We start from the raw sequence: 25,943 nt of genomic DNA on the forward strand, positions 1-25,943 counted from the left end.
TCCAGAGGTAAAATACTCTCTGCTACCTTTCCAGCACACATGGACATTTTAATATATTCAACTGGTCATGGCAGGCAGTATTAGAATTCTTGAGTTTGATCTTGGGTTTGCCAGGTGGAACCTGTGGGCATAGATTAATGCCTCAGTTGCTCATTGGTGAGTTAAATGTATTCCTGACAGGATCTGATACTTAATATTACCTGGCAAAGTCCCCATTAAATAATAATGCTTTAGTTAATGATGGCAATTATTATCACCTAAACTTTCTGTTTTTAGGAAACTTTATGATCTAAATGTTTCTAACATCTGATTTCTAGGTACCATCTCTCACGATTTCTGTAGGCATTTATTTTTCATAACCTACGTTAATAAGGGTCCAACTTCCCCTCTAGCCCACCATCCACCAGAGGTAGTGGAAAAGAAAGGTTCTTAGGATGGAGGGGGCAGAGTGGACCTGTTCAGAAACAGTTCTTTGGGGTGATTCCAATCTTCGTTGATCTCAGTCCAGTTCTCTGGGAAACACTAGCTGTGAACCAGCAGCTGCAATCCAGTGGACTAGGCAGGCACCACGCACAATTCAGCAAGGGCAGTTCAATCCACAAGAAATCGCAAGGTTCGCCAGCTGGCTTGAGTCCTCCAAAGAAGTGGCAAGAAGCCGCAGGATGAGAAGTTCTTTGCTAAGCGTCTCTCTATGATGTCACCACAAACAAAGCTCAACTAGGAAATGAAAGGCGAACCAATACATGCGTGTGAAGATTAGCAAGGTGGAGCAAGGCAAGCCAGGGCTCCAGCTCCCAGTGTCTGTAGGGTCATGCTGAAATTCCTTCAAAACAGCATGTGCCCTTTCCTGTGTCTGCTTCAGCAAAACATCCTTTCTCCTGTGTCTGCTTCAGGGAAACAATCTTTCACACGTCTGCTTTAGCAAACATCCTTTTCACCTCTGTGCCCCAGCAAAACATTTGACATAACTCACTTCCCAAAGAAACCAGAAGTTTCCACTTCAGCTTTCCCTGTCTGTTATTTAGGAACTTGCAGGCCTTCCTTCAGTCTGTGCCCTCTCCCAGCGGGTGTGTGCCGAGTGAAGATCTTTATGCAGACCTTACAGTCCAACATTGGTCTGGGAGAGAGAGCAGAATCCACCGTGGTATTTCCAACACTTCCTGTTCATAGCTAAGGAACCTGGTCCCGGAGGCTGGAGACAGGATACTATGAGATCTGTCATCACACACCGTGCCCCTTGGCCCTTCACTGTGTCTCATCAGGCACATTTGTCAGCATGCTCTTTGATTTTCTTTTTGGAGATGGAGTCTGAAATGTGTGATCCTTCTTTTCCAGTTGTCTGGTCCCAGGATTTCAGGTGTGGCGTGTCTCCTTGTTAACTTTTCAGTTTTATCACCTTACCTCATCAGTGGGATGTCCTGTAACATTGTGGTTTGTAGAACCCCAGGCAGCCTCCCCTGAGTAAAACCCGAGGCTGGTAAATGAGACATTGTTAGAACAGTTTAAAGATTGTATTTCTTCTTAAAATGGGAAGGAGGCACAAATACAGTGCCCAGCAAAACTCATGAGATATTATTACCGGGTAAAGACGACAGTGGCGTGGAATTCCTCTTACACATATGCCGCAACAGAACATAACCCCAGAATACGCATTCACTCAGGTAAACCAGCGCAGTGGCTGAGAGAGTAAAAGCCCATGGCGTGGCTGAGCTTTGAACTGTTTATGAGGTTGTGATTGTGTGGACACTAGGGAAGAACCCAACTCAAATTAACACAGAATAAGCTGGTCCCAGTGGAGCAGACTGCTCATCTCATTGTCATCCCTGGAAAGTGACACAAACTTTCCATTGAAAACCGCCAATGTAGACATGGCGTTTGAAAGGATGGAAGCATGTTTTAGAAAGATCTTCTGAGGGAACTGAAAATGTTCACCTCTGGGAATCGGGGTAAATGGTGGGGCGGGGGGAAGCCTAGTCCGTTGTGTGTTTAAACACGCCTTCTGGAGTTTCTCCATGATCCAAGCAGTGTGCACACATAGCCTTAATAAAAGGAAAGATAAAGAAAAACCAACCTGACCAGTGATAAATATTTTGACTTTAACTCAAACTGTTGCTTTGCTCACATGTCAAGATAAGCCCCACTTTTCTTGAGAAGGCATCCCACTTGGTTAATTGGCCTAATATTACAATGTGTGTGTGCTAGATGCCGCTGGAGATGCAAATCTAAGGGAGGCAGTGACCCTTGCCTGCGGGACATCGTGAGACATGCAGATGCCCACACGGCAGCTACTGCACGGCACCGGCAGGGGGCAGGCTTTCCTGAAGCCCGGCTCTGGGCCTTGCTCAGCTCCCTATCCCAGTGATGACTGGTTGTCTCTGCTCTTGCTTGGGTCTTAATCCTGTTCCAGCCTTGTCCTTAGGGCCTGCTTGGCTCAGTCATTTGCAAGTGAGAGATGTTAAGCAGATAGGAAGAGAACTTGTTCATCAGCAGTTCTACATCTAACTCTGGTTCTCTTCTTTCTCATGTCAGAACAAATGCTTCTTCATGTGCTGACACTTTTCTTTGAGCACCTACAGTGGGTCAGGGATAAAGATTCTGCAGGGTCGTGTGTTCCCGACACAACCAGACCCCCACTCAGCTCACCTCCTAGGGGGGTAAGCTCCCATGCCTGGATGGGTTAGGATCTAGGGACCTCATTTTATATTTGAAAATGAGCCTTTGTATGTAAAATGGTTGCTCTGAGCGTAGCGTGATGGGCCACACAGAAGGAAAACACAGAAGCCGGCCGGTATTTCAAGCTTCCCTTGGTATCTCTGTGTGCTCATCAGGGACCATGGAGTTCTGCTGTTCCTTCTCGTGCTTCCCCGCTCATCGTCATGGGCGCTCTGTGTCTTAGTAGAAGTGGGATATCTTTAATCTCACAGTGTCAGATTTTGGAGTATTTCATATTGTAGAATTTTGGATGCGGGGGTGTTTAAGCAGTCCTCAAACCAGCGGCATTCAGGACTGAAAGCCCCATGCTAAGACCTTTACAGAAAGGACAATCAGCCGTTACTGTTTCCTGTTTCTCACTAACAGCGGCGTAGAAACTTTAAAATCTGTTTGTTAGAGATATCTGTTTAAAAGCTCCCTATCCTAAGTGATTTGTCTAAGGTTGTCTAGTTAGAAACAGACTGCAGACGTGGGAAGGATTTCCAGCATTTGGGGTTTGCAGTCAGAGCAGCATGGTGTGGAGAAGACTCAGTGTGTGAGGGACTACGAGTCTGTTCCTGAGGAGTGCTGTCTTGCTGCTGCTGTGCTGGGGATTTGGAACAGAGCATGCATAGAGCCATGTCAGACTCCATGGACACAGTCCTCAAGAATTTTAGGATTGAGCTTAAACTTCTAATAAAATTCTTTTAAATTCTTACAACCAGGAAAACCTATTTCTAGTAAGTAAAAATGAAATTACTGTATTATTTGAAAAGCAACTGAATTTTTTCTATTTTATGAATTTACTTTTGAATCTACAAACATGGCAATTGATGAAGAAACAAAAACAATGTATTAATTTTAGAATCAAGGTTTTGTGGAACACAACTTTTAAGGGATTATGTTAACAAACAAGTGTGGAACTTTAAAATTTGTTTTATATTCTTTGTATGAATTAAAATATGCTGCAAGTTAAATAATCTTTTAGTCACTTTTATTGTTAGAATAAATATTTTTTGCCATGATTATTTTTTATCTTAATGTTTCCCAGGAATTGAGAAAAACATTTCATTATATCAAAGAATAAACGATAGCTATGAATTATTGTATGTTTCAAAGTTTTAAACGTTAATTGAATAATCTCTTTGATGGAGATAATGCTGATTTCCATGTAGTTGTATATATCCTCTGAACATTATTAAAGCCATGTTATTTAGTATGTAGACATGTAAAGCAATGACTATATACATTATAGTTCTATATTGCCATGATTTGTGACACAGTAGCCTATGTTTATGGCTGCAGGAGGAGGATGCAGAGACTGCCTGACTCTCTAAGGGGGCTTCCTGGAGAGCACCACGCTGTGTTTCTGCAGCTCTGTTGGAGGCAGCAGGGCCAGAGCTAACCTGGGCCAGCTCACCTGGTGGTCATTATATAGCCTACCTTTTTAGGGGAAATTTTTTTTTTTTTTTTTTTTTTTTTTTTTTTTAGATTCTGGTTCACTGAAAAGCATTCAGTATCACTTTGAAAATGTAACGTAGCCTTCGGAGGACTATTAAATAGGGGTCTGTTGTTCCTCAGCTGCACAGAGTTGGAGAAATTAGTTGGAAAACAATGTATTCCTGATTTCATTTTTAGGCACAATTCAGTCTGAACCTCAGGACTAACTAATGTATGCAGTGTGCCCTGAGGATCACGTTAGATTCTTAGCAAACCAGCAAGCAGTCTTGGGGGCCTAGGACAGCAGAGCTGGTGTTTTAGGCTTCAGTGAATATGAAAGCATCAGTGGTGATGTAGGATTTAGGGCCAGTAAGTGACATGGCTTTGCTAGTAAAGGCTCTTACCACGGAAGCCTGATGGCCTGAGTTCAGTCTCTAAAAACTCATGGGAAGGTCGAAGGAGATGTTTGATTTAACCAGGTCATGCTCTGACACGTTACCCACGTGCAGAGTGTGGCGTGCATGCTCATGCGCATACATGCATACACTGTAACAATAAATATGAAAATTGAAAGTAATAAATTTATCAGGTTTGAATCATTTGGAGCCGATCTTCAGAGGGCATTTTTTTTTTTTTGTATGTAAATAGCAGAACTTCAGTTTCAGAACACTTGCAGAGGCAGAATAGGCATTTCAAACAAGACAGAACAAACAGGAGAAGCAGACCCTTCCTGTGACTGTCACAGCCAGAACTTAAAGGAATATCCTCACACAGCTTAGGAAAGCTTATTTACACTAGCTTTACATTGCCTTTGATCATGGAGCCGAATTTTGAAGGGTTTTATTCCCCCTGAGAATACTTTATTGATTTGGTGATCTGCTCGGACTTGCTGAGCTGATTCCTTCAGATCAATGATAGAAATTCTGCGTTCCTCTTTCCGTAAGATGCAGCAAGTTTGTGTAAGCAGGGCCTCAGAAGATAAGCTCACCAGTGTGTATCTTCTCTAAAGAACCATGGTGGTGGACTCATCTGGGTGGCAGTCTTGTCAGCAGCCAGCAGTCCTCCACGCTCCCTCCTGAGCGTCCTCAGGGGCTGCTAGAGACCTCCACACAGTGAAGCCAGATTCTTGATTCTCTTGTTGGCACAGATTTCATGTTGCGCCAGTATAAGACAAGATGGAGTCTATTAAGAAGGAATTGTAACAGACCTAAGTGGGCAGTTAATATACACACAGAGGAGAGAAGGATAGTTCCCACTCAACATAGTTTTAGGAGAAAGTCTTACAGCAGCCAAAAAATCCTATTCCGCTGGGTCCGGCTTACATGTCAAAATGTTAATAAGGAACTTTCTCTTTTTAAAAAGCCTGAAAATGAGGTCATAACATGATTCCTAGGATACAGGGGTTAGGATTACAGCAGAGGAAGGGAAAACATAGGGCACGAAGGTTGCTCAGGGGGGTTAGGACACTGCCATACCCCCAACCCATAAAATCTGTAGCTCATTTATTAGATTCATAGAGAATTACAGGTTTGCCTTTCAGAAGGAGCGAGGCTGTGCTTGCGTGGGGCTCAAGCCTGGCTCATGGAGTTTCGAGACTCTCACTTCAGCTCTCTGTATAAAGAGCATGCGGTCTCTCTATCAAACTCTTCATAGTACGCTTTCGCCATTACGCTGGATTGTTCGACTCAGCCACCAATAGCTTCCACCAGACTCCAGAGTGAGGGCCTCCTTTCCTTCTCCATATTCATTTCATTTTCCTTGTGCCTCTTGTCCAGGTCTGCCGTGCACAATGAGAGTTCTCTGATGACAACGCGGTGCTTGGCTCTCTGTTGTCAGGAGTACTTCATGTCTATAAAGCTCTCTCGTGTCCTAGACTGATGTAGGTGGCGTTTACCCTTTAAGTTAAAGCCAGGCACGGTCTTAGCCGTGTGGCATGTGTTAGTCTCTGTGTGTATTAAGTGCTACTTACGTGTTGGCAGTGGTCTCGAAGTGCTGCTGAATCCCCAGGCATGTGTCTGTACATTGTCCACTTTCAGAAAACAGTTGGCTGCTGCATCCACACTAAGTATATCATGATTGTACTTGAGATCTTTACTAATTTCGTGTCTTAGAACTACATTAGAGGGAACTAGAAAATAGTGATCTTTTACTATTATGGTTTTTGAAAATTTATTGTTAGCATCCTAGTATTATATTTTAACAAACCTGTTGCTGCTTTCATTTTGGTGCTCTGTGTAGTCTGTAGTCATATGTTAGTGTGTGTATAACTGAGTCATATGTTAGTGTGTGTGTGTAGCTTACTCGCTCCAAGTACATTCTACCTAAGCCAGTTATATACTTGATACCACAACAGTCTCCTCCCAACAACAAAGAGTGAAGAGATCTTAGGGAGGGGAGTTTAGAGTTATGGAGGAGGAAACTTAAAGACACTGCCATTGCCACATTGCTGTCTTGAGTGTCCCGATAGTCTGTGTCCTTTGTGTCCTTTCCAGAGCTCAGCCCTCACTCAGCACCCCACATGCATATTTTGTAGAGGATTCTCTAGATGTTTTTCAAATATATGCAAAGTTATATAGGCATTCATTGCACCTTTTTAAAATATACCATAACAAAGCTAGTAACTTACTGTGTAATGTATTGGGAGTGGTTAAAGTTTATGAAACTGTGCTTGCTTCTTTTCCACAAAATGTCACACGAAAAGAAAAAAAGGTGATTATAGAAGGGCTTGCATGCAGTACAAATATGTAAGGAGGAAAAGCCTATAGAACACAAAAAGGATATTGATAGAGTTGTCCAGCTTTACAAAAAGTCTGCAGAGTGTGGAGATGTGTATGTTAGAAAGAGCCCCACAGACAGTTGTCTGTGACTAGGGCTGTAGGAGCCTGTCTCTCTGCTGAGCTCATGTTGAGTGGCTTGCTTGAAGCCTGTGCTGCTGCCAGCTTCTTCTGGCCCAGTTTCAGGAATCTTGTGGCTTTTGAAAAGCTGCATTAGAGCTTGTCAGAATAATTCAGTTTGTCTGTGCAACAGCTCAGCCGACTCCTCTGCTGTTTGACTTAGTTACTAGACAGACAGGGGTTATGCTTCTTGCTGCTATGTGCTGGCCCCACACTGAATGAACTGGACTTGATATTTTCTGTGGTAACTAGGAAAATCAGAGTAATTTTAAAAATACGGGTTTTTTTGGTTTTTGTTTTAAGAAGGACATCAGAGTTTTACCCTGTTATCGGTAAGGAAACAGTCTCATGTTTGAGAATTTCTGATGTTTCCCCCACATAATTCTGGGCAATGCCAAGGAGTTTCTCTAGTGTTTGAGTTCAGTCACTCTAGTCTTTCTGGAGTATAGTTTAATAAAATCTGTCACTAATGTCTTTTTACATGAGTCAGAATGCAGAGTAGTGGTGTAGTAACCTGGTATATGTTGTCCAAAAGATGTATATAAGGACATCCATCCACAGGGGCATTTCTTGCAATATAAAAGCAAAATAAACGACCCAAATGATAGATGACTAAGATATGCCTCAATATAGGAGTAATTAAATAAATTTCCATTTTTTTTTTGTGTTAGAGTACAGGTAGCTTTTAAGTAAATAAGATAAACTGCATGGTACTGTGAAAGAGACTCCAAGATATTGTGAGAAAGGAAACTTTCAAATACCAGATCAAATATATTCATTATATAAAACCAGAAGGAAATTAAGCAGATGAATAGTCCATATGGAGCCATCCTCACTGAGCATCGTGAGGGCCTTCGGGAATGAGAGATACGGCCTCTAGCCTTCATCTCGGACCATTCAGTGCCCTGTCATCCCCCAGTGCTGGCTTGCTGGTATTTGATATTATTTACTGCCAATAGAGCTTATCCCTGATTTTCAATCTCCTCACCCTCCACCCCATTTCCATTTTAATAATCAAACACCACCAGCTGCAAGGAGGAAACAAGCAAAAATCAGCCATTGACTGGGTGATTCTGTAAAGACAAAAGAGTTACGCTTTCAGCAAGCATCGATGGTCATTGAGACCCACTCCTCAAAACAGATCGTCGTAGTTAATTGTTATTTATTGTCTTGTATTTCAGAACATGATGTAATGGTCAAGAGAGCAATGGGCAGAGCCAGCTTATCATTAGCTGGCAACCATTGACCTTAAAAGGAGAATTGGTCTTTGGAATGCTTTTCTGAAGTTGCTAATAACTGTATCTGAAGATTAGCAGTTATATTGTGCCGGTGACAAGCATGCCAAGAGACATTGGCCTCATTCAGATGAAAAATTATGTTTCCAGTGTATAATTTGCAATAGCATTCATCAAAATTATGCATTCTTTCTAAAAGGAAAAAAATAGATTGGTAACAGCCACAGTGCCAGTGTTAGCATTAATGGTGCTGAGACATCTAAATTCCTTGGCTTTTAAACCTGAAAAAAAAAAAAAAAACAAAACCTTTGAGAGATTTATATGGGCTCTTGGATATGAAATAGTTCTTAAAAAATGATAAGGTCACATCTTGCTTACATGCAAAAAACATGCTTTGTAAATGCAATGAGGAAGGGCAGCCTGTGTCCCCAACAGCTGGTGGTGCCTCCGTTCACCGTGTGTATCCTGTCTGCAGGAACACTTTCTCTGCATTGGCATCATTAGGAAAACATGTCATGGTGGACTGTAGGCTCCTGATAGCATGTTCACGAAACTAAGGCCACATGTCTCTTGTTCTTGGACTTAAACTGTTCCTCATGGAAACGAGCTTGGAATCTTGGAATATGAACTGAAGCCTAGGCTGGTGATTCTCCTTAGCAGAGGCACACAGGTCCCTTGTCTTTCTCTTACTCTGTAAGTTCAGGCCCTGTCAATGGTGGTAGACACGACTTACTGTGACGTCTGCATGGAGATGCACGTAACACCAGCGGTAGCGGCATTTCTGTGCATTAACACATTATTGCACAGAACAGAGCAGTACATCTGTTGAGTTTGGCCAGATCATGAGAAAGAACTTTTTTTTTTAACCGTTTGTCACTCTGTGATTAAAACTCATGTGCCGAGGCGCACCAGCCCAGTGTCCTCTTGGCTGCTCGTTATCTGCCCTTAACAGCAGAAGGCACTAAATCCCTCTCAGAAGTCTCAGGGGCAAGGACCCCTGGCTTTGGCATCTGCTGGTTGAAAACAGGAAGGAAATAGGAAAGGGAGATGTAGCTGCCATCCAAGTCAGGCTTTGCTTTTCTTAATCCATGGCGTCTGAATGCTGAGTGTTGGAGCCTGAGGATGGGGGTGGAGCCCGCTGAGTTGCTGGTCCTTCCTTGTTTCCTGTTGTTCCTTCTTTGAGTGTCTCAGAACCCTCTTTCCCCTTCCTATTTTAAGAGCTTCTTTTTGTTTTTCTTTTCTGGCAAGTTGGCTGGCTGGCTAAGACAGTTTCTTAAGTTTTCCTCGTCAGTATACATCTTAATTTTCTGTTCATTCCTGAAGTGTATTTTTGCTAGATTTAGAATTTTGTCTTGAAAATTTAAATTGCTTTAATACTTTGAAAGTCTTGCCCTGCTCTCCTGATGCTGGTTAAAAATGTCTTTCAGATTACTCTTCTCGTTTGCAGAGACGGTTTACAGCTTTCAGGACGATTTGGCTTGACTGTTGAGGAATTTGTTGTGCGATATCTTATCCTGTATTTCTGTGGGTCTCTCTTTGGGGAGCTTTCCTGACCTTAAATTTTCAGGTTCACATAATTTATGAAACCAGGGGGAAGTTCTTCTGTTTCTCTGAATATCAGTTTAGTTTCTGTATTCACTCTAAAGTTCTCATGACAGGACTGTGAGCACACCCTGACACAGCACCATGTGCGTCTAGGGCTATGTTCGTTTTGGTGTATTTTCCCTGTGTTTTTCAGATGGGTTACTTGCTATTGTTTTAAAGTCTAGATTCCCCCCCCCCCTTGCCTTCATTGTTGTGTTTAGAACAATGGTTCTCAACCTTGGGTCATGACCCCTCCGGGGGCTCTAACTACTCACTCTTTATCAGAAAACACAGATATTTACATTGTGACCCATAGCTAATGAAACTACAGTTATGAAATAGCAACAAAAATAATTTTATGTTTGAGGGTCTCGTATAATGTGAGGACTGTATTAAAGTCGCAGCTTTAGGAAGGTTTAGAACCACTGGTTTAAAATGGCCGGGGACTTGATTTCGGTTATTGATTATTCTCTTTTTGGTCTAACGTTTCCGTTTGGTTCTTCTATAAATACCCATTGCTTTGCTGACATCATTTCCTTTTCTGTCTTCAAGCACGCCTAAGCCTATACCTGTTTTCTGATGGAGTGGCGCTTTGCAGTGTTACCAGGCAGTCCCAGTCCCTGTGTCCCATAGGTGTTGCTGTCTCTTGTCTTCCTAGCCATCCTGCCGGGCCCCACAGGGCTGCTGCTAGTTCTCTGGCTGGCTTTCCCCTCAGTCTGGGTGTCTGGTTGAGAGGTGCAGTTGGACACACCGGTGAGCACAAGCACGGCTTAGGTCTTCCCCCTCTCAGTGCTGGGACCTCTCTAGTTTGAACCTCTGCAGGCCTTGAGTCTGAGAGTTCATGCGGCCTGGTTCTATCTGGAATACACTTGTTTCCTTGGAATCGTTTATCACCATTGACTTTTATAACCTTTCTGCCTCCTTTCCCACATAGGTTCTCTGAGTCTTGACCAAGACATCCCTTTTAAGACGAGTGCTCCAGTCTCTCTTTCACTGTATATTGTCCAGTTATGGGTCTCAGTATTAGTTCCAATCTACTTCAAGTGGAAGCTCTTCTGGTGCCGGTTGAGCAGCGCTCCACCCTCTGGTGTAACAGCTGTTTTTTAGGAGATTTTCATTCCCGGGCTGTTTGACCTCCCTGTTTTGGATAAGCAGTGGTGGGAGTGGATGGCTGCAGAAGCTGTTGGTGGAGGCCGGAAGGGGGCCAGGATTCCAACAGTGGCCAAGGCACGCCTCCTTTGATTCAGCTCTTACTCTCCATCTCCAGGGTCCTGCCAGGTACAACCCGCTAGAAATGTAAGCCCCGAACCCGTGAGCAACTGGAGCCCCTTCTCTATGGACCTGATGCATAGTGTTTGCTAGTTTCTAGTCTAGGTATATATTTTGCAAACATAAGGAGGAAGATTGTGTGTGTGTACAGGGAAATGTGCATGTTGTACAGCATCTCTTTTTTCCTTGGCTCCTGTGTTCAGTTCCTCTTGAATTTTAATTGTTTTATTTTGTTGTTAGAAAAAACAATCCCAAAATTTTGTGTTTGAGACAGATGTCTGTTAGAGGTAGTTCCCGATGGGTGTTGGGATTGGATTTCAGGTGAAGATGTTTGGTGCAGACTGGAGTCTGAAGCATTCAGACATTGAAACACTGGAGGCTGTGTTGCTGTAGAATGTCACACTGTGACTTGGGGAGAGTTCTGAGAAATGTCAGTGCAAATACACCCTGTAGGGACAGGGACCAAAAGAGGGCGTTGAGCAGGAGTGAGGCGGCCCCTCAGAGATGACTGTGGGAGGAATTTGGAGATGCTGATCTTTAGAGGGCAGGCTAATGGAGTCTCTGGCTTCCTTATTAAGTCGCTAACAGCAGGTGCCAGTGGGTCTGGGCTATCGGATGTATATTATCTTTAGAGGGGCTCCACTGAGCAGCTGGGTAGTGCAGGCATAGTCTCACCATATCACTGGGGAGTGTCTGGCCAGGTCCTGGGGTGTGCCCCTCAGTTACAGGTCTCATATCCATGCAGCAGAAAATGCCTCTCAGTAAGAGGCTCTAACTGATGACTGTGTTGCAATCTGTCTACACGCATTCATAGTTTTATTTTAAACTAACAAATTAATTCAGCATGGCATTGTTTTTATTCGTTAATTTTAAAAAAGAACTTTAAAATTTTTTCAGTATATATGAACTAAAAGCAGACTTCAAAATAGCTTTTGGGCTTGAAACAGTATACTCAGACTTCATGTGCACTACTTTGTAAAAATGTTCTTCATAGTTTATTAAAAAGCTGTTTTCTTTTGTTTCTTTTCTTTCTTTTCTTTCTTTTCTTTCTTTTCTCTTTCTTTCTTTTCTTTTCTTTTCTTTTCTTTTCTTTTCTTTTCTTTTCTTTTCTTTTCTTTCTTTCTTTCAGAACAAAGACCAGGTGATTTAAATGTGACAAGTGTAATAATACAGTACTGATTTTTATTTAGTATTTTAGAGCCTGAATAATCTCTTAATTTCTGAAGACATTTATACTTTTTGTGTGATTTTTGTAAGCATTGACGGAAATTATTCAGGCTCCAAAGAGAGATCAAGTTGAAGATGTTTTCTGCCATGCATTTTCTCCCTTGTTGTTGTTTTTAAGTGTTTTCTGTGACTGAGTATGAACTCATACTGCTGGCACAGTTTGTAGTCATGGCTAATTTGATGCTGAGGCAGGAGAACTTTCTGAAGTGAGTTCAAGGCCAGCCTGGGCAAAAGATTTGAGACTTTACCCCAAATGAAAAGTCAGAAAAGGGCCAGGTGTTGGCTGGGCTGGGGACTGCTTGCCTCTCACGTGGACAGCTCTTGGTTTAAAGGAGGAGGGCATGGAAAGTCATGCAGAGCTCTGTGGAGCAGTCAGAGGCGTCCAGAAAGCTGTCAGCACTGTACCCCCTGTGAGGAGGTGGTTGTATTCCACCTCAGTTGTTTGCTGTGTGTGGACAGCAATGGCCATATCATGTGCATCTTTTAATTTCGTATCTGCTCTTCTTCATAGGCTGTGTTTATTTTTGTATTTCAATGCGTATTTTTAGTAAATATCTTTTGGCCCCATACACCATCACTGAGCTATGTCCTCATTGAAAGTATTGTTACTGCAAGTCATCTTGGAATGAACACTGTGATGTGCTAATCTCTTGCATTATTTACTTAGCATACTCTATAGAGTCCCTAAACATCCTCTGGAGTCAAAATGTATACAACTCTAAGACTTCTACACGGTTGTATAAATAAGCATAAATGAATATGATCTAGCATCGTGTCTGACAAGCAGGCACTCGGAGCCTCACTTTTTTCTTAATGGCGCTATTTCTGAAATGCATTTGTCCGCACAGTGTCCACACACACAGTGGTTCCGTTGCCTGTTCTGCCTGGGCTGAGTCATTTTTTCACACTTTGCTTGATGTGTATGGAGAACTGACTGTTTGGGCCCTCGCTGTTGGACTTGATGGAGCAGCTCATAAAGCAGCTGTAAGCCTCTGCTTCTAAACCTAGAGACACTGGTGTCATGGACTCTGTCCTCTCTGGGTTTCTAATTTAGAATGTGAGACGTTTTCACAGCGCACAGTCTCCCCCTCACCTGTCTATAGTTGGCCTCCCTGAGGGAAGGTGGCCTGTGCTGTGCATGCCGGTTTGGGCTGCAGGGCAGGGCTACCCTCTCGGGCTTCCTCCTGTGTGCGCCTTACTTAGAGCAGGGGAGATTTTTGTAAGCTGCTTAGAATGTACGGAAGAACTTTTAGTGAGCTGTGAATGCATTTGTCTGACGTGATGAAAAATGAATAACCTCATTTAAATTTTGTTTTTGATGATGGGTTTTCTTGTTTAAAGAATGTTAACATGAATATGTAAGAAATGTTCTATATTCATATACCAGATTATGTGTATTATTTTTTAGGCAAGTGATTATTGCCTTTCATTTATGATTAAAACATAGATTATTAGGGCTTTATACCTTGGTTAAGACTTTATCCATCATGGACAGCAGTTTTACCTGCTAAAATATTAAAGTCTAATCTAAATATTTTCCCAGCTCAGATGACTCTTGAAGGTTGTGCCCCTGTGCTGTGACCCGTGCCAGCCTGTGCTGGGCTGTCACGGTGACTGTGATGGTCCTGTCAGCCTCCTGGCATGGATGTCCTTTTTTCTGCGATGCATACTGTATATTCTGATCACCCCTTCTCACACACGGAAGCTGAACATGCGTAATCCCCTCACAAATAATAAGATTTGCCTTTCTCTTTACTACCCGGAACCAAGCTTAAAGCTGTTAGGTGGCCTCGTGGGGCCTTTTCGCCCTGCCACCTGTTCCAAAGGCGACACCTACACTGAGTGTGCTGTGTTTGCTCCAGGTGTCATCAGGACATACATATACACACATATGTACATACTCTCCTGAGTACACTGACAGGAATAAGGTAGCTCTGTATAGTAATGCTCAAAGTACCACGCCCAAGGAACCAGGAAGGGAGGGAGCACCTGCGCTGAGCAGTGGCTGGCTTTATGGATTGTGGCCCTCCAGCTTTCTCATTGTTACACTTGGTTTTCTGAAAAGCTTCCTTTACTGTTCCGTAGTCAGTGAAAGGCAGGGTCAGATTATCACCTAGGCTGTCTGATTCCAGGAGTTTCGTTGAAGTCATATAATTTTAAATTTCTTTTTGAGATGCATAAAGGTTTGTCACTATTTTAGTTGTTCATTTATGTATATATTTTATAAATAAAACTCTATTGTAAACTATCAGTATTTCAAATTAATAACATAATACTATTTAAAAGGCTTTCATGTTGAGCCAGGTGGCACACTCCTTTAATCCCAGCACTCAGGAGGCAGATGTAGACAGACCTTTGTGAATTTGAGGCCAGTCCAGTCTACAGAGTGGGTTCCAGGGCAGCCAGGGCTACACAGGGAATCCCTGTCTCGCCTCCCCACCCACTGTCCCTGAAGGCTTTCATGTGTTTCAAGAGCTCAGCTAACGCAGAGTGGGAGGGTGGACGGGAGGGTTTACAGCAACCACAAGGAAGGCCAAGCACTGGGGAATGGCATTGGTACCAGATGGACCAGGGGGGCTATGGGGTGAGTGAGGCCAGGGGAGGACTTGGAGACTGCAGGTGTGCTGTTAGGAATTGAAGCAAAGAGAGCAGTGATGTCTCAGTAACTTACCCTGCTCATGGCTTCCTGCCTACCACTGTTTAAACTTTAGCATCCTTGTAGAAGTACTCAGTAGCCCTGCTCTAGAAGTACTCAGCCCCCCTGTAGAAGTACTCAGTAGCCCTGCTGTAGGAGTACTCAGTAGCCCCGCTGTTGAAGTACTCAGTAGTCCCGCTGTAGAAGTACTCGGTAGCCCTTCTGTAGATGTACTTGGTAGCCCCCCTGTAGAAGTACTCAGTAGCCCCGCTGTAGAAGTACTCAGTAGCCCCGCTGTAGAAGTACTCAGTAGCCCAGCTCTAGAAGTACTCAGTAGCCCCGCTATAGAAGTACTCAGTAGCCCCGCTGTAGAAGTACTAAGTAGCCCCGCTGTAGAAGTACTCAGTAGCCCCGCTGTAGAAGTACTAAGTAGCCCCGCTGTAGAAGTACTCAGTAGCCCCGCTGTAGAAGTACTCAGTAGCCCCGCTGTAGAAGTACTCAGTAGCCCCGCTGTAGAATTACTAAGTAGCCCCGCTGTAGAAGTACTCAGTAGCCCCGCTGTAGAAGTACTAAGTAGCCCCGCTGTAGAAGTACTCAGTAGCCCCGCTGTAGAAGTACTCAGTAGCCCCGCTGTAGAAGTACTCAGTAGCCCCGCTGTAGAATTACTCAGTAGCCCCGCTGTAGAAGTACTCAGTAGCCCCGCTGTAGAAGTACTCAGTAGCCCCGCTGTAGAAGTACTCAGTAGCCCCGCTGTAGAAGTACTCAGTAGCCCCGCTGTAGAATTACTAAGTAGCCCCGCTGTAGAAGTACTCAATAGCCCCGCTGTAGAAGTACTCAGTAGCCCCGCTGTAGAAGTACTCAGTAGCCCCGCTGTAGAAGTACTCAGTAGCCCCGCTGTAGAAGTACTCAGTAGCCCCGCTGTAGAAGTACTCAGTAGCCCCGCTGTAGAAGTACTCAGTAGCCCCGCTGTAGAAATATCAAAGCATTGGCTTTGTCCTTTAGCCTTCCTTCTGTGTTTTAGGAAGAAGTATCATTTGAAGCTGGATGATGCACCATTCAAACTGTGTAGACCACATTTCCTGTCTCCTCATGCAACACCTGGGATATCCCAACAACCCAGGTTTTAAGTGCTCTGCATGGAGGATTAATGTAACCCTCAGTCATGCTCCTGAATTTTTTCTTTTTTCTTTTAGTATTTGAAATGTATTATCTGAGTGTATCTGCTGACTTTAATGTTTTATTTTAAAACTAAATAAAGTTTGACAGAATAGCAAAAGAATCCTTTATTTCATATTATTAAAGCATGTTTCTATGATGAAGCACAGAATTGTTTGCAGTTGCTTGAGTTTTCACTCGTTCGTGTCAAATGGGTCTTGTGCCTACTGTTGATCTCCTAGGCTAACTTACGAGTGCACATGTCTACTTGTAATGCCTCCTGCTATGAGTGCCCAGGATACATTTGTAGATTGTGTTTTAGAAAGCCCACTTAGAGAGTTAAAGAAGGAACACACCCAGAACAGTCTCACTCTCCTGTCTCACTTAGATCATGCAAGTCTTAACTTTTGGTTAACTGAAACAGCATTAGTCAGAAAACTTAGCAAACTGAATGAAAGTAGTTCAGTTATTCCCAACTTAAATATATTTTAGTAGGGATATATCAATACCCATACTTTTTAGTGGTAGACGAGTATCTTTACCTTCATAATTCTTTAAGATAGAATACATAGGCTTTTAAAGTCAGCTGACCCAACTTTTCAGTAGAGAGACGTAACAATGAAATAAGATAGAATGAATCAGGGAAGTTCAGATAACTAATTTATCAAATTTTCATTGGACACTAATGAAATTTTAAACTTTTAGAAAAAAATTCACTAAATTCCAATGCCTTTGGTAATGGTCAGGTTTTTTTTTTCCTTATTTTAGTAAATTTTAAATGAGATTTGTCAATCACTGTGTTAGATCATTTCAATTAAAATGGCTAACATTGTTGCCAAATTAATTAGATGACTATAATGACATAATAAAGATATTTACAGATAAATATGGTATTTTATACATGTATGGGAGTTATGTATGAAATAGCATTGCGTACAAATTAATAATGGCCAGAGTTAGAATATTAGTGGCCATCTTTTCCCCTTCGGGCATAGCATCAAGGCCATGGCTGTACGCTGGCTTTATTTGGAGGCAGAGCAAGAGGGTTCTCTGCAGTCCTGCTGGTTACTTAAACTGTAAAGCCTGGAGAAAAACTTGAAAGTTAGCTTTATTCCTACGAAATGTCCCCCAGAGAGGCCTCACTGTGCTTCCCTGGAAGGCAGAAGGAAGGACTGGAGGTGGTCCACTGGGCCAGACTGGGGTGAGGTCATCACTGTGCTAATTCTTCCTCTCTAGAGTCCAGTTACCTTCAGACACATCAATGAGGAAGCAAACTATTATGGTTATTTTCAATGGGAATCGTGTCCTTAGCTTTATGAAGATATTAATCAGATTCTTAGCCACCACTTCTTGTACCACTTGGGGACAATAAAATCAACAGTATAGCTCTTCTCATTATCAAAATTAAAACTTTTTAAGTCTAAAAGCATCAGGCTGTTAGTGTGTATTTAGATAGTTCCTCCTTCACTGCTGTTTACTCTTGGAACACTGGCTTGAAGCTCTGCACCATGCATGGGGGATGTGGTATTGAATGGTACAGATGTGATGTCTTCATAAAGGCACAGAAGTAGGGTATTTGGTTGAAATGAGGTGGAAAGATAGGGAGGGGCCAGATTACTCAGGGCCTTGTAAATGACAGGAGAAATTTGGATTTTATCCTAAGACTAATTGGTATCCTGGGCAAATGCAGACATGTGGTTTGATTTGCGTTTGTGGAAGACCATTGTGGCCTGGTGTGAAGGATTGGTTAGCATCATGCATTGCAGTGGTGGTTCCATTCTATAGGCAACTGAGGGTGTTCAGAATATGGGGGTAGGATATCTTGGATTTTATTGCATGTAGTAGAGAAAGCAGAGATGACCCCAATATATACTCCAGGCCATATTCAATGTTAATATTTAGTAATAACATCCAGTTAATAATATTTCTTTGATTTGTTCATGGGACTGTTTTTAGATTGATTCAGTAACTGTACTTAGGACAATACCAGAGCATGTGTCTGAACTGATCTTGTGGGAGTAAGGTGAAATCTTGAGTCTTTCATTGTTTGTGTTCAATTTCTTATGAAGGACAAGACATGCCCTTTTATTATTTGGTAACCTCCTTGAGGAATTTGCAGCGTAACACTATGTCAACTATATATAAATGTCCACAGCGTATTCCACTCTTTTGAGTTAGTACTTGTAGTGATTTGAATGAGAAAGGCCCCTCTATGCTCAGGTGTTTGCTCAGTTGATCCCCAGGTGTAGCTGTTTGGGGAGAAGCCTTGCTGCAGAGGAAAGGTCAGTGGGCGTGGCCTTTCAGAGAGCATAGCCTCACCCCACTCCCAGTTTGTGTTCTGATTCATGTTTCAGTTGAAGCTGTGATTTCTCAGCTTCCTATATATGCTGCCATGCCTGCTGCCTGCTGCTTCCTGACCTTTGGATAGGCCTTTGGAACCACAAGCCAAAATAAATTCCTTCTTCCATAAGCCACAGAAGTAACTGATACAGCTCCAGGTTGTTGTCCCTTCCAGATATGCATTGCCTCAGAGTCCAGACTGTAATGCCTAACTCAGTGAATCTACCTTACTTAACTGTTGTTAAATATTATCATCCAGTCTTTGCCCTCCATGACCTAAGCAAACACCAAGTCATCAAGTCTTAAAGAAGAACAAATTGGATCTCTTTATTTAGAATCAGGACATTTATATAAAAGGCCCCCCTCCCCCCGCCCTACTTTTCCCCCTTTATAATTTGAAGCCTTTTCAGATAAAAGTGCCTTATGGAGAGTCCACTTACTGCCTTTTCTGTTGAGTTTGTTTTATACTTTACTGCCATATCTGGCTTCTCTCATACCTCTGAGTAGACTACCTCAACCCTCTGCTGAGCACCGTCCTTATGTGGGAAAGACGCGGTCACTCTCAGAATATGCAAGCATCTCAGACTCTGCAGCATGTCCCGTCCATTTTCACAGGACACAAAGAATAGCCAAAGGATGAGAGTTTTGAATATTCCTTAGCACTTGGACTCATCCAGCCTTGATTCCCTGACACTCTGCTTTTCAGGGTGACTGCCAGCCAGGAAGCCCTGAGTTTATTCTCTTGAATGGAATCACATATTGATTTGTATATGAATAGATTCTGAATGTCAGCACTACAAAGAATAGTGTTGAAACCTCCTCTCTAGGAGGAGCGAGAGCTGAGAGCTGAACTAACTCGTGAGATGCTGGTCCCTGGTTGTGAGCTCTGAGGTGCCTTGTGAGATAGATGCTGGTCTCTGGTTGTGAGCTCTGAGGTGCCTTGTGAGATGCTGGTCTCTGGTTGTGAGCTCTGAGGTGCCTTGTGAGATGCTGGTCTCTGGTTGTGAGCTCTGAGGTGCCTTGTGAGATGCTGGTCCCTGGTTGTAAGCTCTGAGGTGCCTTGTGAGATACTGATCCCTGGTTGTGAGCTCTGAGGTGCCTTGTGAGATAGATGCTGGTCTCTGGTTGTGAGCTCTGAGGTGCCTTGTGAGATGCTGGTCTCTGGTTGTGAGCTCTGAGGTGCCTTGTGAGATGCTGGTCCCTGGTTGTGAGCTCTGAGGTGCCTTGTGAGATGCTGGTCTCTGGTTGTGAGCTCTGAGGTGCCTTGTGAGATGCTGGTCTCTGGTTGTGAGCTCTGAGGTGTCTTGTGAGATGCTGGTCTCTGGTTGTGAGCTCTGAGGTGCCTTGTGAGATGCTGGTCCCTGGTTGTGAGCTCTGAGGTACCATGTTCTGCACCTCACACAGGCACATGCTTTGCCCACCAGTAGCTGTTCCATTGTCTTTACAGGAAGTTAGTTGCCCTAGGCTAAATTTTATTGCCTTTGACTGTGGGAGCAACAGAGCCTCACAAGACTCTCCTCAGGGTCCCAGATGATGCGGAAAGGGAACTTGGCTTGGCCCACAGTAAGCTCAGTAAATGTGGCAGCTATGTCTACTGTGTCTTTAACTCACTGGCGCCGAGCATCCCAACCTCAGTGTGAGCTGTGGCTAGAAATGGAGCCTCTAAGTTTAGAAGCCATCCACAATCTACGCTCACACTGGCAGACTCAGCGGCTCTGTGCGGCATGCCTTTATCTGTCTTCCAGCCGGGGGAGGGGTCGTCATATGAGACTGTTTCTGACATACTGGCTATTTTAACTGTCTCTCTCATTATTTTTTGGCCTGCTGATCCCAACCTACCGCCCTTACCCCAGTTTCAGACCCAAGTTCACAAGCAACCATTCCTCTGAAGGATTTCTGACTAAGTATACCCACTAAGAGTTCATGCGAGTGGCCCCCTCTGTGTCATGCACTAGCAGAGCCTCCCAGGTGGTAGCTGTATCCGGCTCCAGTCATCAAGTCCTTGTGGGCATGGATAAGAGTGTCTGGGTTTTGTAACTGTATATGGGATGGATCTCCAGGTGGGGTAGCCTCTGGATGGTCTTTCCCTCAGTCTCTGCTCCACACTTTGTCTCTGTGACTCCTTCTGTGAGTATTTTGTTCCCCCTTCTAAGAAGGACCAGAGTATCCATATTTTGTTCTTCCTCCTTGGTCATCATTTGATATGCGAATTGTGTCTTGGGTATTTTAAGCTTCTGGGCTAATATCCACTTATCAGTGAGTGCATATACTCTCAGCCAGCCATTAAACTGAGCACAGGGTCCCTAATGGGGGAGCTAGAGAAAGGACCTAAGGAGCTGAAGGGTTTGCAGCCCCAGAGGACGAGCAATGATATGAGCCACCCAGTACTCCCAGAGCTCCCAGGGACAAAAACAGATAGTGCTATCAACCGGATAGCACACGTGGTGTTGCCCATGGCTCCAGACTCAAAGGCAGCAGAGGACCACCTTGTTGGACATCAAAGGGAGGAGAGGCCCCTGGTCCTGGAAAGGCTCTATGCAGCAGTGTAGGGGAATACCAGGACAGGGAAGTTGGAGGAGGTTGATTGGGGAACAGGGAAGGGGAGATGGCTTATGGGACTTTCGAGGGTGGGAGGGACCAGGAAAGGGGAAATCATTTGAAATGTAAATAAAGAATATAATAAAAAGAAAAAAAGAAAAAAAAAAAGAAAAAAAAGAGTTTACAGGAAGGGCTGGTGAGATGGCTCAGGAGTTAAGAGCACCAACTGTTCTTCTGAAGGTCCTAAGTTCAGAAATCCCAGCAAACACATGGTGACTTACAACTATCCATAATGAGATCTTCTGGAGTGTCTGAAGATAGCTACAGTGTACTTATATATAATAAAATAAATCTTAAAAAAAAAAAGTTCACGAGAAGCAACTCTTGTCTTTTTTGCTCCCTTTAACCGTGTGCTTCTGGGTTCAGGCTTGGCAGGCAGACCACGCCCCTTAGGCTTCCGCATGTGGGCTGTCTGTTTGGGCCACCCAGGTCCTGCCTAAGTTCTGCTGATCTATCCTGCTGGGCTGTCTGTTCGGGCCACCTAGGTCCTGCCTAAGTTCTGCTGATCTATCCAGCTGAGTCTCCCTCTTGTTTTTGCAGACGTTGACTCAAATCTCAGACTCACTCAAACTGATTTCATTCTTCCTTAGTCCAGTCATGTTTCTGTTTGTACACTGATCTCACTCCACTCATTCTCCATAGTCTGTGTTCTCCAAGTATCTACATCACAGGCTATAAACTTCCTCAGTGCCTACAGTGACTTCAACAAAGCATGCACAAACAACTGGATATACTCACATTGAAGATGAATCCTTATCCTCACTGCACACCAGGCATAAACATCAACTCCAGGAAAACTGTGCAGCTACAAATAATGAGCCACAGACTCTACTTGATGGTTTCAGACATCGAGACACAGGGAGAAAGAATATTAAGTTACGCTATCCAGGAAAAGGGGGCAGGACTAGGAGGAACAGAAACAGTGATTGAACACATCATGAAAGTCTAAGAACTAATAAAAAAGCCATACAGTGACACTTTCATTTCCTATGTGCTTTATTCAGTAAAAACCCATATCTAAATTTTTTTAGAACTTAAAAATTAAGAAAATGAAAAGATAGGTAGATAGGTGTAGCTTAGAAATTATTTGTATCTAGCAAGTGTAAAATCTCCTTCAATTTAGTAAAACAATCTAATTTGATAAATGATAAATCAGTTCTACTTATAGATATTTACTCAAATAAAAATATAATTCCATATAAATACTTGTATGTGAGAAGCAGCATCTTTCAAAATCTAGAAAGATTTCAAATATTTACAACTGGTTAAATGTAATGTATATAGTGGAATTCTATATAGCATAACTAGTCTACTGAAATACAGATGTATATTATATATATTCTAAGTATTCTTTAACTAGTCAAAGATTCTAATATAGTGGAATTCTATACAGCAGTAACAATTCTACTGAAATAGTATGTATATGATGCATGTATACAGACACGTGTTTGAATAAGTATCAAAAACATTTTTACTATGGAAAGACTCACCCAAAGGGCTACTAACGATGCAGTTGTAGTTAGAAGGTTTCTAGAAAACATCGGGGTTTGAAGAAAGAAGCCATGCTGGCAGTACTTGCCAGAGCCTTGGCACGGAGCTGTGGCTGCACACGGGAGTGAAAGGGTAAAGGAGCTTGGTTATATACGGGGATTATATCACTTGATCAACTACATTATTTCACTTTTTAAAACAAAGTGCCTTCATTCATCTAAGAGGATACATTTTGGAATTACTTAGTGAAAAAAGTAAGTTTCTCATTGTTTTCATGCCAGAAATTTAAAGCTATACTTTAAAAATGTGGCAAATTGTACCGCAATAAGTTATTTCAAAAAGCCACCATAGTACCTGGGTTAGGAAATAGTCATTCAGGTTTTGGTCTTTCAAAGATAGCATCCCTGGACAGGTAGATTCTCTCGAGCTGTACGTTCTGACAGTCACTTGAATAGTAGATTAAGTGCACGGTAGGACTTGGCATATAGTTAGAACCAGGCTCTGAGTCTGTACAAGGCCCGTGATGCAGAAGATACACTAAGCCCACATTCGAGGGTCCACCAGAACCGACCATCTGGGTCTCTCCCCAGACACAGGCAGGGTTCCTCTGTGGCTCTGATGTGTGGCATGAAGGAACAGCCCCTCACCTGTGTCTCCCCACCATCCCCCACTCCCACAGCTGCACCTGTAACCTAGAGCTTCCAGCTTGTGAGGGACTCTGTAGAGCAGGGAGAAGAATAAAGGAGCCTGGTTCCGTCCTGCTGCGTTTGAATTAATTTCTTTCACCCATCTACTTCCTAGTTCTGTGAATCCGAGTACAGCAAAAACTGATCAGGGTGGGGAGACCTAGCTAACATCTCTTGAGAAGTTACAATTTCTCATGCTTCTTTATTCTCTCATGTATTATTCTGTGAAGCAGGCTCCATTGTTTTCTTTTTTTAATAGAAAGATAGAATACAGAGAAATGACTTTCCAAAATCACCTCTGCGTGTGTGTGTGTGTGTGTGTGTGTGTGTGTGTGTACATGTGTGTGTGCACATGCGCAGAGGGATGGGACATCCATGTGGGATTTAGAGCTGGGTACTCACTCTCTAGGGTCCTGGAGAAGCTGAGACTCACCAGGACTTGCCTTCTATAAGCTATGCTTGGGTGTCTTAGTCAGGGTTTCTATTCCTGCACAAACATCATGACCAAGAAGCAAATTGGGGAGAAAAGGGTTTATTCAGCTTACACTTCTGCATTTGCTGTTCTGATGAACAAAAGGAGGTCAGGACTGGAACTCAAGCAGGGTTGGAAGCAGGAGCTGATGCAGAGGCCATGGAGGGATGTTCCTTACTGGCTTGCTTCCCCTGGCTTGCTCAGCTTGCTCTTTTATAGAACCCAAGACTACCAGCCCAGGCATGCCACCCACAAGGGGCCCTCCCCCTTGATCACTAATTGAGAAAATGCCTCACAGCTGGATCTCATGGAGGCACTTCCCCAACTGAAACTCCTTTTTCTGTGATAACTCCAGCCTGTGTCAAGTTGACACACAAAACCAGCCAGTACATTGGGTTTGCCAGCACTTGTGTCACAGGCCACTCTGCGACTCCTGTTGGTAGGAGTACTGTTAGCCTTCTAAAACAAACTTGTACCCAAGAGTCAGAGGGTCAGAGGGTCAGAGGGTTTCTGTACCTCAGAGCTTCATCCCTTTACCAGGCTCAGCTGATGGTGGGGCAGTCTCAGCTGGCCTTCTTCCTCCTTCCCTCCCCACCCCAACCCAGCTAAGAGAGAAAGGCCTACCAGCAGAATTTTGAACTTCTTTCCTTCTCTCTAAAAGCTCAGGATCCTGTGACCTGAGTTCTCCTGTGTTCTTTGTTGTCATCTGAGTTCTTCCTCCTTTCCAACCTTCTTGGAAAAAAATTTGATTCTAGTCTGAGACTGAGCTGGGTATTTAACTCACCGACTGTGTACTTAACCTCTCTAACCTTTCGTTTTGGTTTTTAATTAAAGACTGTTTCATTGATGCTTTCAGCGATTTTTGTGCCTTATGCAGTCCATATTGACAAAATGTATTTAGAAAGCTGAGTGTAAGGCAGGGCCATTGTTAATTTATCAGTGGCACCCTTAGTCTTAATATGCTTAAGCAGACTTTACTTTTGAAGGCAGAATTAATCTTTTATCAGACCCGCCATCAGTGCTTTGGGTTTCATTACTTTAGGGAAATGTCCTTGTGATTGTTTTAGAATTAATCCTTTTCACGTACTTCTGTCTGTAAAGCATAAAGAAGATACAAATAAAAGTCACACATACTAAAACTAATGTGAAAACAATGGATATCACTACTGCTTGTAATCTAACAAAAGTGTTTGATTTCATTTTGGATGAAGAAGTAAATCCAAAAGTAACTAACGTGTTTGGGTTTAAGTTGAACCTTTGTGAAGCCATTGGCTCACAATTTCCATTGTTGTGACAAAGGCAGAATGTAACTGGGGCTGTCTTCCGGATAAGAGGTTTAGTTTGTTATCGTCAGGACAGGAATATGGCAGCCAGCAGGTGGGACAGCGTGCTGGAGAGCTCGCTGAGAGTTTTATATCTCGATCAACAGGAAGCAGGAAGAGAATGCCACACTGGACGTGGTCTGAGCATCTGAGCCCTCAAAGCCCACCCCCAGTGAAACCCTTCCTTCATTAAGGCCACACCCACCCAACAAGGCCACATCTCATAATAGTTCTACTCCCTATGGGTCAAGCATTCAAATATGTGGGTCTGTGAGGACTGTACCTATTGAAACCACCACAATCATAAAGAAAATTTTCACAAAATTACAGACAGGTGGCTTATATATGCGGAATATGTTTTGGAGATGATTGAGACAGAAATAGAGTTCCATTCTGCCTTTCATTTTGAAAGCAAAGCTAGTTAGAAGTATCTAAAACCAAGACCTTAAGTGCTTTGTATCGCTGGGGCCTCAGACATTTGAATGGCTTGAGAGTCATTTGGAGGCTTATCTTAAGTATAGATGCTTAGGACTTACCACTTTTAGGCTTGTAATAATCTCCTCAGATGATTTCAGTATGCACTGCCTTGGGTTTCTCTAGAGTGATAAAACCCTAATAAAAGAGATTTTCTCTTTTTTCTATCAAGAATTTCGCATAGGAAGTTGACTTACATGATTCAGAGACTGAGAAGTTCTAAGATCTGTATTTGGCAACTTGGGGACTCAGGAGAGCACACCATCTAGTGAAAGTCTGACTCTGGAGGCAGGAGAGATGAGCTCCCAGCTGAAGGCAGGAATCTAAGAAGAAGACAATAGGAATGACTGTGTAGGATTACATATTAATGATCCTGCCCAGGCTTATGAATATATTACTAATCACCAAGCTGAACCCTAAAGGGTGACTT

At 43.2% G+C, this 25,943-nt stretch overlaps 1 protein-coding gene across 2 annotated transcripts in view; it reads left to right on the forward strand.

The window, feature by feature from the left end:
* Fbxl17 (F-box and leucine rich repeat protein 17) overlaps positions 1-25,943 on the forward strand; it is a 439,437-nt gene that overhangs the window by 92,307 nt on the left and 321,187 nt on the right. The window lies entirely within an intron of this gene.

The sequence above is a fragment of the Apodemus sylvaticus genome, chromosome 9 (genome assembly GCF_947179515.1).
Source record: "Apodemus sylvaticus chromosome 9, mApoSyl1.1, whole genome shotgun sequence".
Lineage (NCBI taxonomy): Eukaryota > Metazoa > Chordata > Mammalia > Rodentia > Muridae > Apodemus > Apodemus sylvaticus.